This window comes from Neopsephotus bourkii, unplaced genomic scaffold, assembly GCF_033783945.1.
Source record: "Neopsephotus bourkii isolate Nb327-2 ecotype Australia unplaced genomic scaffold, CSIRO-AGI_Nbou_v1 NB_1542, whole genome shotgun sequence".
NCBI lineage: Eukaryota > Metazoa > Chordata > Aves > Psittaciformes > Psittacidae > Neopsephotus > Neopsephotus bourkii.
The window spans coordinates 4,468,100-4,482,128 of record NW_026902018.1 but is presented as its reverse complement, the minus strand read 5'-3'; the positions used below and the strand labels follow the sequence as shown (position 1 = coordinate 4,482,128).

Here is a 14,029-nt window from a genome sequence, read left to right as displayed (position 1 = left end):
TTGTTAATAAGCTGAACATAAAGAAGTTATTTGATGTTCTGGTCTTGATATATAATTTTTAGGGGCCCAATCAAAAAAGAACAGATATACTTCACTAATTCTGCAATCAGAAGCATTTAAGTACAGCATTGTACAATAGCTAATCAGCTCCTGTTTTCAAAAGCTCTTTCACTCACAATAAAGCAAAAGGCCTCAATATCCCAATGCATCAACTTTTTAGCTACCATTTTCCCCTCTATCAATAGCCCACTCAAAAAACTAACAACTAAACAAAACGACCACCAAAACCAACCAAAATGAACACAAGTTGCAAGTTGCTGCCACCATAAACAACCTAACATCCTCTTTAAAGTTTAGCAGCTACTAGGATTTCTCTTCAGCCTCTCCCTTCCAATTCCCTATCTCTGGAGGGAAGATCGCACCTCCCTTACGCTGCAGCTGCAGTTACTGCAGTTACACACCCACCACCACCAGGCAGCGGGACCCGAGCTGCTTCCTGGAGGCTCCTAACCAGAGATTATGAGAAGCTTGTTACGTTGAACATACACGAACCTTACAGAACACTGAAATGGTTAAATTCCTTTCATCAGACTTTAAAACACCTTTTAATAATCAAGTTGCTTGCATATAAAGTGAGAGGAGGTGCAGGTTTAACTCTCTGAAGAGACTGAAGGCCTAATTTATCCAGAAAACACAGTCGGAGCAGCAGTGCAAGCATCGCTAGCAATATTCTCAGTGTGCTTTTCACCACTTATTCTCTGGAGAGTTCAAGTTTCTTAAATAATGTTAGGTTTTTCCTTTTATTCCACCTTGTTTTTTTCACTGAGATCAAGAACATTTCCACATGGCACTAAATGAGGTTACAATCTGAGCTCAGGAAAACTTTAGTTGTGGTGAAACAGCAGCTTACGTTAAGTGACAATTCAGGGTGAGAATACTCATGGCTCTTCCTCAACAAAATAAATCTCACGGCCACTGTTTAAGGGAAAAATAAGGAAAAAAAAAAAAAACCAAACACAAACCCTGTCAAGTGCTATGGTTGTGATCCATTTACCATACGTGTTTTCGTTGACTTCAGTGGGCTTTGAAATGCGCCTGTACCCAGTTCTGAACAGGATGTAAATAAACATAATGTATTTAAAAACATTGCAAGCAGGATACCTAACTGCCATCATCACAGCCAGGTTTACTGAGGAAAATTCAGTATTTAGTGTGTGATTCATACTCTTTTGTAAGGGAATATCTACAGCTAAAAACCTTTGTGAGAACAGATACGAAGCTGAATAGTGTAACTTTCAGCTCTCCATTTTATGTGATCTCATCAGTGCTATATTACTAGTGGATACTGAAGCATGATCAGTATCACTGTGCTTCAAGATTCATTTATTCCCTACATGCACATGTTCCAAGCCTGGAGTCTGCTGGCATTCACTATGTATATTTGTTCATAGGTCTTGTCAATCTTGTTAAAACAGAAGCCAAATTTGACCACGTAGATTGAGTCATACTGTGACAAAACCTAGTCAGGATGGCTTCACATGTTCATCACGCTGTGTAGATTGTCAGCACCATTGATCACTTTCATATTCTAAGAACAGATTTTGTCCAAAACAAAGACATTAGGTATTTTATACTAGTTAGTATTTGTTGTTTTAAAAATGCAAAGGTAACAAAACAAGCTGCTAAATCTAAGTTCATCTTTTCAGGAAGCTTGCATGGATTTTTACCCTGGGCATTTACAGTAACGCAGGAGTACCAGGGTTTAGGTTTGAATGGGAAAAGTTGTAATTTTTCAGCCTCAGGAGAGTTTGTAATTAGTTATTTTTCCCCAAACCTGGCACATGTAATGATAAATGGATTTATTTTTGTTATCAGGGATGAACCAAAAAGATACAGAAAAAATGTGATAGAATTTGGTTTTTTTTCAGCTGTGCATTGGTAACTGCACTACTACTACAAGTATTAGCAGCTGTAGCTCCAGATTTTGTAATGCATACTGATTAATCTTTTGGTGTTCTATTAACACTGTTAGTACTTCTGTGTGTATATGTGTGCATGTGGAGAGAGAGGGAGAGGAGGTAATTATTACTCCTATGCGAGTTTATGTTTTATGTAAGGACATTTTCAGCATTCGGGTTTTTTTTCCCCCCAATTACAAACGTTTTATTCCCTGTGGGTCTCCCCAGCCATGCAGCCATCGTTTCTATGTTTACTAAAACCTCTGACCTCATTTTTGCTGGTTCTTTAGACCTTAAATTCAGTCTGCAAATCTGTCCTATTGTACAAGTTCTGTGATGAGGTCAGAAAAATTTCCCTGTTGTATCACACCTCATGTAGAATTATCTCTTCTCTTTAAGGTACCTAATCAATTAGTTCACCATTTTGTGACCCTTCTTATTTCATTCATTTTTGTTAGAAGCAGGTTCTTCCATCAAATATTGAGAACAGATAGGTTAATTCATGATACTACATACATGATCCACTGCGACTGTTAATAGTAGTAAAAACAAGTTTTGCAGGTCTTTCCTGCATGTGGCAGGCCTAACAGCTTATGTGAGTGTTTCACAAACCAGACAAATGTATGACAATAACTACACAGTACAAGTTTAACAGCAGCATTTCAAATGGTTGCTCTTTTGTTCTTTTTACTCTCAGTGACATCTCTTCTTGACTCAAATAGCTGTGGCACTAAAATTATCTTAAAGCTGAAAGGTGCTAATCGAGCCTTTAGTTTATTCATTATTCAGCAATGAATCCTTAGTTATTCATTTCTCATATTACCAGAAAAAGTTACTTATGGTAACACTGTATCCTACTATTAAGATGGCACAAAAAGCTGAAATTCTACCATTAATAAGAAGCCATGGATTCCTAACTATTCTAGTTTGCATTCTGCGTTTCACACACACGAGACATGCAGGAAAAAAGCTGATGACTTACTATTTTATTTCTTTTTGCTCACTAAAAATCTGCTGTTTATACTGTCGTAAAAACAATTACGAGAAAGGAGCACACATCAGGGATACAAAACAATACATACGCTGGAGGTTACTCAGAATGAATCCATACCTCACTGGAAAGATCATACACAGACTTCTCAGCAAGGTGTATCAGGTCAAAACAGTGCCAATGCTCTTGAAGTTGTATGGATTCCAGCTTCCAAATTCACCCTAAACTCACAAAGCAGATCTACCAGCTAAAGGCAAGCATCCACAGTGCACAGCAGACCAATAAATAATCTTGAGAACTTTGTTAAAAGTGGACAAGAACACCTCTGAGACCACTCAGATTACTCTGCGAGCAGGGGTGAAGGGGGCTGCACTTTCAGTGAGCTGTTCTCAGGTACCATTGGGTAATACCATTTCTTGCCTGGTAACTACTTGTAGTCCTCTAGGATAACCATACTTACAAGCATGGGTTTTGTTATGTTTTGGTTCATTTACAGCATACCTTAAGACTTCCAAATTGAGGTATTAGATTCAGGATTGTAATTTAGACAAGATGACAAGGCTTATTGCCTCCTAATGCTGCCTGTGACTTATAAACAGCTTCTGCATGTTCGTTGTTGCAAGGTTTGAAAGTTTCCCAGAGGATACATCTAAGTAGTAAAAGAATAGCTCATTATCTAATATCAATCCAAAAAGCTACACACATTCCATAGAACAAAGTACCTGAAATGTCTTTCCTCTCAGCTCAAGAAAGATGCTTGATAAAATCTCTTCCCACCTCGACCAAAAGCACAGTATGAAGGCAATAGCAAAAATGCTCAGAGCTGACTTAGCCTTTAACCCAACCCAGGTTAAAGCAATTTGAATTTTTTTCAATTTCTTCCAGCTGGCAGCAATCTCATTGAGATGCAATGCCACTGATACACACCTTTACTCACAGTCTCCCAAAGTATACTTTGCACCAAATAGTTCAGGAGAAATAAAGCCAACGGTTTGGGTAACTCAGCCACTGTAACTCCATCAGATATAAATCTTCTTCACAACACAGGTAAAATCAGATAACAAACAACATGTCTAAGAAATATTCCATTTGCACATCTCATAGCAGTGCTGCACAGATTAGCAGCATTCCATCTGGCCTCCTTCAAAAAAGGTTTACGAGCACTTTACTATTTTCTTAAACAGAGTTATCTATTATAAGCTTTTTATAAGTTTCATGAAAAGTTCTCAATGAATAGTTCATGAAAACTTAAAGTATCCAAAATCCAAAGTTTCAGTGATATAGCTAGCTATATTTGGACAAATAAAGCACCAAGAATATGATAGGGTACAAAGATACCTAAATACTGTATTTTGCCAAGACAATGATACATTCAAAATTCTCTCTGCTAATGTTTTCATATTTCACCATAAAGTAGATGAAACCAGGTTAATTTCTGGGGACTGTGCACATTCCATGTATCATTTACTCTGACAAACAGAAATCAAATGCAAACATAGATAAAGCAGGTTCAAATTTTATTACAAAAAAAACCTACTTTTTGAAATAATTAAGATTTCGAGTATCATTCTATAATATGTTGCTGCCCATATAAGGTGGTACATTGAAGTGCCACTTTTATTAGTTGTGATCAAAAGACAATGTTATTCAGTAATAACTTGACAGCAAGAAGGGAAGTGTCGCTTCTTTCACTCCCAAGTTATTTTCAGTGAGGAAGAACAAGACATACCATCAGCAGCAGTTCCTACTTTCTTTCATGGTTTTAATCAAATTTTGCCATTCTTGATTCTGACAACCAACCTTATCAGTTGTTTCCAGTCAGCTCATTTGGGTGATCCTATTCCAAATAATTTAGGAAGGCACCTCCAGCCTAATAAGAACTCTTTAGTTCAGACTTACAGGCTGGGTATGGAATGGGAACTCTTGTTTTTCATGGACAATGACCCGTGCTTTCCCATCAGTGGAAAATAACAACAACTCTTACATTTTCCAATTGGTCACTGCCCTGATAATACTAACTAAACTAAACTTACTTTTTAAACATCTAAAGACAGATACTTTCTTGAGCAGGGCTTTTCCCTGTACTTCAAAGGTAGTCCTATAGGTGATACTGGGTAACTGTTAATTGCTTGTCTATCATATAGGGCCTTTTTTTGTGGAGTACTATAAACTTCTGTTTGGTTTGCCTTTTCTATTTGAGTCTTATGAAAGACTGGTAGAAAAGTATAGAAACAATGTAGACTATAGGATTATGAGAAAGTATGAACTGTCCTTGTATTCACTTGAATTTCACTTGACTGAAATTCTCTCAAAGACAGTATTATTAGTAGAACTTCTCCAGAACATAAGAAGAAAGGGAACTGTTCTGTTCACTGGGGAGTTCCCCCATCATCTCTTAATTAAGTCCACAGTACTTCAAGGTACCCTCCCAGAGTTCCATGTGTCTGCATGCCCAACTTTCCCTTTAAAGCATACTTTTGCTATAATGGGCATCACCCCTTTCTTTCAGATCAATTTTTACAAGTAAATGATTTCCAAATTAGGATATTACAGTATTTTCTACTTGGGATTCACTGCTTTCCAGGACCAGAAGACACAACTAGAAAAGCAAAATGAATTAGTCAAAAATACAGAGAAACCGAGACAATTGTAGTCTTGATCTGAACAGGGGACCTGAAACTTAAGATTTCAATAAGAAGAAATGGTTCCTGTGATTCAGCCTTCATTACAGAGCCAGGTTGGACCTGTCAGAATCACAGCATGAATGAAAACAGTTTCCAGGTAGGATCTCAAGAGGTCACAATATCAGTGGCTGTTCTTGGTTTCCTTGACTGCAGAAGTGGGAAAAAGAGTAGAGTTGCTAGGCCAACACCACAACAGGGAGAGAGACTTCTTGCATCACAGACAAGGCACTGGTACAGAAAAGGACTGTAACAGACCCTGTAATTCAGTTCTTTGCCCACTTGGTAGGTTATTACTTTGTGTATTAACTTCTATTACATAGAATTGCACTGTTTAGGACTGCAGTGAACAACCAGTCCTCTTGGGGAAAATGGAGAACTGTAATTTGCAGTGTTAAAAGTCACAGATGCCCACCTCTTGTTGATGTCGATACCTGATATTTCAATTTGTTTAGACCACTATGCATTCAATTGACCTGTGAAATCAAAGAATATCATACTGATACAATAAAATGCACTGATACACACCTCAGCCTAAAGCCCTGCCATGTTAAAAACAACAAATACTAATCCCTTGCATTAATACATTGTTGAAACTAGTAGCCAAGAATTTGTTCCTGCCACTTAAAATTACATAAATGCTTCAGCATTCTGTTTCTTTTTGTGAACACACTTGCAAAAAGCAAACTTGACACACCTATGTAATCACCCTCATGAGGCAAAGTTCAGATTTGCTTTTGGGAACATTCACAGCAGGAAACATAATCAGAGGACTTATGCACATCTAGTCAGGGAACAGAAACAATATGATAATAGAACAATTGTTCAAATTTGAAGTAGGCTAGCCTTAGCATTTTAAATACCAACATAAATGTCACTGCATTACAAATTGGGGTAAGTTTATCTGCTCATGGACATAAATGGATTGAAAAAGAGGTTAAAAACATGTCTCTGAAATGACTGATTAAGGTGAGATTCTACCATTACTGAGCAATACAAAATGAAAGCTCGATAGGTTCTTAGCAATTGTAAGAATATATAAGTATCTGCCTGTTACAAAATGGCTTCTACTATAGCACCCTGACTTTGCCAAATTCAAAAGGCCAGGCACAGAAAGGCATCTTGAGAGAAAAGCTTCCTGCCAAGACTCAGTTGCCACAAAGGCATTTTGTGGGAAACTATCAAATTGGTGGCAGTACAGAGAGACACTCCAGTGCAGCACTGTTTATTCTGGTATATGTTAGTTTAGAATGGATTTGGTTAGTGTCATACGTATTAATTTACTGATTGATTTTATATATGTATAAATGTGTATTATACATCCAAATGAATTAATATTTTGTTAATACATTCCAAATATCTGGATTACATGACTTGGGCTGCTGAGCATCCAGAGGAGAAACTTTTTATTTAAAAAACCCAACCTGATAACTCAAAGTGTGTTATTTTCAGAAAGGTGTTCCCTTGGATGGTACCTGAGTATCCCTTCGAATCATACAGATACTTGTCTTTTAGAGGAAAAAGTGTAAGACCAAGGTGCATAGCCCATCTAAACAGCAAGCCCTTCGAGAGCTAGACATCCAGCTGTGCTCTTGTTACTATGCCATGACACACTCATCTGAATTGATTACAATTCAGTTGAATTGTTTTTCCTTCCACAACACAACTGTGTCAACTGTCTTTGTGCATCAACACTTGATGTGCTGCCTAATTGTATTTGCGTTGATGTGCTTTGTGAAGATAAAGGTAGTTATTCCACATTGTCTTGATGAGGTTTAAAAATATAGAAAGCAGGCACACAAAATCAGAGCAGAAACATACTGGGAACATATGCTACAATACTGCTTGGAGTGTGAGGAAAAACTGGATAAAAGATTTGGATTACTTGTACTGTTTTACTGAAGTCCTTCCTCCACTTTCCAGCAGCACTGTTAAGATACAGTTAGATGTAGAAGCCAGCTAGACTACTTCCTATCAAAGAAAATGAGAGTTGGTAGGTAGGGGATAGCAACTGTATTATTACTTACAAATATTTATGGTGAACCATAAAAATATCTTCATAATTAATTAGTTAAGATCGGTTAAACATTACAATATAAACAGTAAGAGACATTCATCTGTCCAGATTTAGCATATTCATGTAGGTGGTTACCTCTGAGCTAGTCATTCCATGCTTCCTTTGTAGGCAGTGGAGAGAAATAGTAATTTCCAGAGGTCAGTGCATCTCAGACTAAGAGAGTGGTCAAATCCTATCTGATCAGTTACACTGCAGGAATCTCTTTTTCTCTCTATCAGTTATAAGGAAGCCTTAACAACTACCCCATAGGTACATGTCCATATTATAAGTACGTAAAAGTGAAGAGAATAATTCCTTCCAATTGCTAAACGCAGGAAATTACTATTTAATTAACCTACTGTAAAAATATCAGATTAACAAGTTATAGTTGCTAATAAATCATTATTCACTTTCTGGTCATTATCATTCACATATGTGGGCAAAATGAATACTTACAATTTGGGTGCAGGTTTTCAGATTTCACTCTGTATGGTCTTATACTGGCCAACATTGCCAGATCACTGGTAATTTAACATAGAATTGTCTGGAAATGTTATCACACTTGTCTTTTGATGTGATGATTTAGCAATCCAGAGGAGAAACAGCCCTCTGGTATAAGGGGCTTAAAGAAAAAACAAAGGCAGAGGAAAATAGAATTTGTGGGGTAAAACTGTATTCTCTAATGATACATTGAATATCCGATACTAAATAATAAAATGGAAATCTGGGGAGAGCTGAGTTGCTGCTGAGCCACAGATAATCCTCTGAGCTACAGAAATAGAAAAACACACAGAAAACTGTTGCCTCCTGAAATTTTGCCAAGTGTTTGTTAGCTGTGATTTTAACAGTATATGGTCGTAAAAAATATTTAAATTCTAGGTAACATGGAAATGATGGCTCACATCAATAATCTGTTCCTTTCACCCCACTTCACCAGTGCCCCTCAGTGTCAGTGAATAGCAACAGTTGAGAGAAGAGTATTTTCTCTGCAGCTTTCATTTCAAGGGTTAAAATCTGTCCTTGACTACAGTGGTCTAAAGCTAAAAGAACTTAAATTGCTAACGTGTATCAATTCCAGATTTAATAGTAGAATAAATAAAAGCTGAATTTAGCCCTTTTTGGTCAACTTGTGTATTCCACATACCTCCAACGACCATGGGACTTGAGAAGGGAATCAACTTTAGTTGTTTTGGATCAGTCCAGTTTTTCCCTTTTGTGATTATTCTTCCATCAATATGGTAGTTGAAATTTGGACTTCTTAGTCAGCAGTCTTGGATTCTGGAAACTTTAATAAAAATATGAGTTTTAATAGAACATACATAGTATAAGTCAAATTTTCCCCTCAAGTAGACTGAAGGGAATCTGTTGTAACTCTTAATAGATGTGGATTTATTCTTGGAGTGTTTGGAGAGGACAAGGAACAAAACTTAGCCTTTTAATTTTAACAAAAATAGGCCACTTTTTCTCACCCAGTATAAATAATGCAACTGTATGTAAGTATGCCAATATTTTCATTCTGAAGGGCTTTGGTTTAAAAGTTCTTATGGATAAAACATCTAATCCCTTGGGGAATAAACTGGTACCGCTGACAGTGGGTTACATCCACCTTAACAGCTTTTGGAGAAATAACACTACAATTTTCACTGTAAAAAGAATGCCACTGAAATCCCTGATAATTTACAAATTAGAGTCTGTGACATTAGTAGAGAGTTACTGAATCTGTCATTGAGACTGCGACCTCACTGAAATCAGCTATAAAACTGCTCAACATTGTTATTCCTGGAGGGCATGGGAGAACCTCATCAGTGAAACCATATGGGCTTATATTGATCCTGGGCTCTCTCCCATGGAAATTAGTGACAAAACTTCCAATGACTCCTGTGAAAGCAGGACCAGAGCTTCACACAGAAGTAGGCATATTCAGTTCTCATCAATCTGGAGAATCTCTTCTGAAATAAGTGGAATTACCGTGATTTAACAAAAAGCAATTAAGAGGGTTTTTTAAATTCATGGAGGGGGAGAGAAAAAAAAGACATCATTCCCCTCTGCTGCCTCACCACTGTGCATCAACCAGGACTCTATCTGCTGTCACAATCCTTATCTGCTTAGGCTGGAGAGGAATAGCTGACTTCACCATTTAAGGATTTAAACTGTTATTGTCTACTGAATTTTCTGTTACTCTTATCCTCCACTTACCCTTTCCCCACTGCTTAGCAGATAGATTCCTTAAGGAGAAGGGAAAAATTTTTGGTTTCTAGTTCTGTCTAGTTTTCTTAAATGTAAGGTACCTTATTCCATCAATGTGTAATCCGAACTGAGACAACCAGAACATTTCCACTTCAGTCCTTCAGAGCTACCTGGCTGGTTATTTTTGTATTATCATAGTTAAGTTCAAAGCCAAGGCCTGTAGCTGAAGCAGTGGGCTGCTGTGGGGGCTCACTCAATTCAAGGTAGTGCCTCCAGAAGTCATTCAACTCTGTTCACCAGTGGTCAATGACGTGACAAGCACATAATCCTCAGACAGAGGTGTAACATTCTTTATGTAGCACGCGGACCTTATTCTTCTCTTTAAGGTCCACTGTCAGAATGAAACTTCTATGGCCTTACACAGAACTGATCTGCTTTTCTTTATTTATAAGCACTGCATATACACACAGAAGTGAGATTCTTCTTTGCAAATGCAAGTCAGTACTTGGGTAATGGGAGAGATCGGGAGATTTTCCCCTAAATATGCCATATAACTGAGATGTTTCCTTTTGATTGAACCTGTCACTGGCTTCTTGAAGACTGGAACTTCATTCTTCTGTACACAGGACTATCCTGTAATAGTGTCCTCTATCCAAGGGCAGGGATCTGTGCTTTTTGCATGACAGCTTCCAAACAAATGATTTGACGGGGACAACCAAGTTAATGGCAAAAAGCTCCCTGTTCAGCCATGCTGTATCTCTTTCGCTAGCAAATATGTGCCCTGCTGCAGAAAAGCAACTATTTCTTGCTATTTCTCATAAAGAGCATGTAAGCCACCAGCTCAGACTTCAAATGTCTACATCCATAAAGTCAGAAACAATTTCCCCTAAGGAAGTACAAATTACACACTGATTTTGACTCCTTCATGATCCACCAGTAGATGTTCACCAGACCGTGTTTATCTACCTGACCTGCAGTTGTAACCTTTGCAAGATGCAACTCTGATGGCCACCCAAAGGGTGTGATCCACAGTGGTCTGGAGCCAACACGGAGCCAAAATAAGAATCAAGCTGTGGGTATAAGAGTATCAGTTAAAGCACATAAAGAAATGCTGAAGGGAAACACTGTCAAGATTGGTCAATAGCTTCCACTACGAATACCACAAGAAGACACGTTAAACAGCTTCTACAGTGAAACAACCAAACCAGCTCAGATCAGTACCTTTAGCTGGAATTAACCTGACATACAGTTGTCCACAGCACTCCCAGCTACCATGAAGGGTTGAGGAGGGTTGCACAAATCACTTGCCCAAAATGCATATGCAAAGACACCAAAAAACTTGTGGACCACAACTGCAGCTGGGAGCCATCCACAGGTGAGGATTGATTAATATTATCAAACCTCCTCATTCCTTCACACGCACAGCCACACGCAAAGAGGTTGAGCATCCAGACTCCACAGAGCCCCCCATCCTTACATCCTTACGAGCAGATGGGTCTCGTAGAGGGAGGATTTATGACAGAAATTCAGCAGCCAGGAGTCTTTTCTGACAGAGCATTAGCCTGCCTGCATTTCCCTGGGAGGAGGAGGTGCTACATAGCGTGGAGCCTCTTCTCCCAACAGGCGGAATCTAATGGATTCTCTTTCTGAATCATTAAGAGAACACAACGGATCTTAGTGAGGCGCAGGTATTGGATATTAATGGGTTACAATCCAGGCTAGGAGAGGTAGATGACTTAATTTTGTGAAAAAGGGATCAAGCTGAAGCAGCATCTGATAGAAGGCCAGTATCCCATGAGAAGGTCATTTTCACTGTCTCAGCAGCCTGTCTCTCCTTACTATTTTTTCTCTGCACACAGCAAAATATTTCTACCTCACAGTGACATTTATCTTGTCTTTCATCCAGCAAAAACATAGGTTACTGTTTCAAAATGACATCTTTTGCTTGTGGCAAAAGAAGTCCCTTTTTATTTTGGAAATACACGGAGTGGTAAATGTTCATCATTAAACTGATTTAAGAGAGAAGGAAATACGGAATATTTCACTCACCTCCCCGGCACCAGGCAGGCAGCCGCCACCTCCTCAATCCATCAGTCCAAACGCTCGCATCCACTGACGCTTCTCCTCCCTGCTTCGGCCCTTTTTCACATCAGCATCTGTGATTTGCAGGGAGCAGACACACCACGACCGCAGACACTACCCGCGCAGCCCAGACAGGGGCAAAAGCCTGCGCTTGTTCATCTTCTCCCTAGAAAAGGCAGCTTCAAAAGCCGGGATTTTTGAACGGCGCTACCAGGAACCCTCTCCCGGTGGCCCCCCGCGGACAGGGAGGTGCTCAGCGGTCTGCCCGGGGAGCCGGGGCTGGCGCTGGGGGAGGAGCCGCGGCTGCCGGCCCGTTTCCACGCCAACGGCGGGGGGGACCGCGGGCGGGCGGGAGGCGGCTCCCGGGGCGGGGGGCGCGGCTGCTGTCGCGGGTGGCCGGGCCCTGCAGCCCCCGCCCCGCCCGCTCCCCGCGCCCCAGCTCGCAGCGCGGTGCGGCACTCGGGCCGCGGCGAGCCCGCACGGGCGCGGGGCGGGCACCGCCAGTGCATCGGTGTCCTCGGGCGTGTGCCGCGGTTCCATGTTTTCCGCAGCAGTGCGGTTCGTGGCTCTGTCGGGATTAGGAGGTTCATGATGAATTTCGCCATGCGTGTTTTAGGGGACTGCCGGAGTAGATGGACAAGTCACATACGTGTTAGAATGATGCAATGGAGAAAAAGACAGTTTAGTTACACGGAATGGATCTCCTGTCTGCATTCCACTTTTTCCATCAATCAATGAATGCTTTCAGTACTGTGCATGTATTTTCTTCCACTTTTCCCTTTCTGCCTTTCTCTTTTCCTGTTTGTTCCATTTGTGCGTGTGTAAATTACTACAGGTTTCTTAAGTACCAATGAGTGTAATTTGCTTTTTATCTCATTAATGGATTGACCATATTTATATTTCACTTTTTTTTTTTTTCTAATGTCTTTTTCCTTTTGGCCATACAATACCAGCTGCACTGTTGAATCTGCTGCCCTGAGCAAATAACTGTGATTTCTCCCTGCACTGTTAATTTTATAAAGATAATTTGTTAGTGATACAGTGCTGCTGGAGATGGCAATAGAGACTCACAGACACAGAATGCAGGTGGGTTTTCTCCCAATAAGGCAAAAATTACCTGATTCCTGTAAATAATATCACTTCCAGTACTGATACTATCAGCAGAGCTGCAGCGTTGATGAATTATAATTATGAAATATTTCAGTATTAAAGCACAATATAGCAACATTATTGTGCTTGCACAGAAGTAAGAGCCATGAATCAGTGTACCACGTAAGGGGCATTTTTCTGTAAATAATAAACCTTAGGTCTTGTTCACACTAGGGGAACTTGCCAGCACATCTAGACTGGCAAAGTTGTTCGGGCAAACCCCTAGTATTTAAAAAAGAAATGTCATATGCATAACTTGCATAAATTCCCAGCAAAATAGTAATACTCAAATCACCAATTTACCCTGCTTTAATCAAAAATAATAAAAAGAATAAGCTCCACAGTTTTAGTTTGAATTTTTAGCTTTCAGTATCTATGCACAGATGTCTTTTGGTGCATTTACATGATCAGATGGTGGTCAGTTTTAAACTCCTAGCAGTGTTTTGTTTTTCAAATGTACTCTCTACTTGCAACTGCATCCTGATCTCGTTATGTTGGCAAGGGAATAGAATAAAAAATTGTATCTGTGGTAACTGAGTAGTCTAGATAATAGGATGAAAGAACAATAACAAGGTGTACAGGTTTAATCTGCGATTCCATAAAGAACAAGTAGTTACTATAGAAACTGTCACATTACATGTATCTTTAGTATAGTACTTTCTATGTGAGAAAAAGCATCTTCCACACATCAACCAACTTTGGCAGAAATAACAGCATCAGCTAGCATCATCCCAGGTAGGAAGATCATTGTTCACACTCTCCCTACAGATTTCATCACTGTTTGGTGTTTCCAACTGATACAACAAAGCACTTGCTTTCTTGCAGTTCTGAGGGAGGCCCCTAACTGTTGCTCACATTTTGTTAGTGAAGGAATTATGGGCATGTGGTATGCGGGTAATGGAACAGGCCCTTCTTGGAGAAGTTT

At 39.5% G+C, this 14,029-nt stretch overlaps 2 protein-coding genes across 4 annotated transcripts in view; one reads left to right on the top strand and one right to left on the bottom strand.

Moving 5' to 3' along the window:
- Positions 1-12,278, bottom strand: part of GNAZ (G protein subunit alpha z) — a 57,695-nt gene extending 45,417 nt beyond the window's left edge. The window contains exons 1-2 of the mRNA XM_061370672.1: positions 11,923-12,278; positions 8,831-8,964 (exon numbers count right to left, since the gene is read on the bottom strand). The gene's annotated coding sequence lies outside the window, so the exon portion shown is untranslated. The remainder of the gene's footprint in view (positions 1-8,830; positions 8,965-11,922) is intronic.
- Positions 1-14,029, top strand: part of RSPH14 (radial spoke head 14 homolog) — an 85,605-nt gene that overhangs the window by 56,397 nt on the left and 15,179 nt on the right. The gene's annotated exons all lie outside the window — the stretch shown is intronic.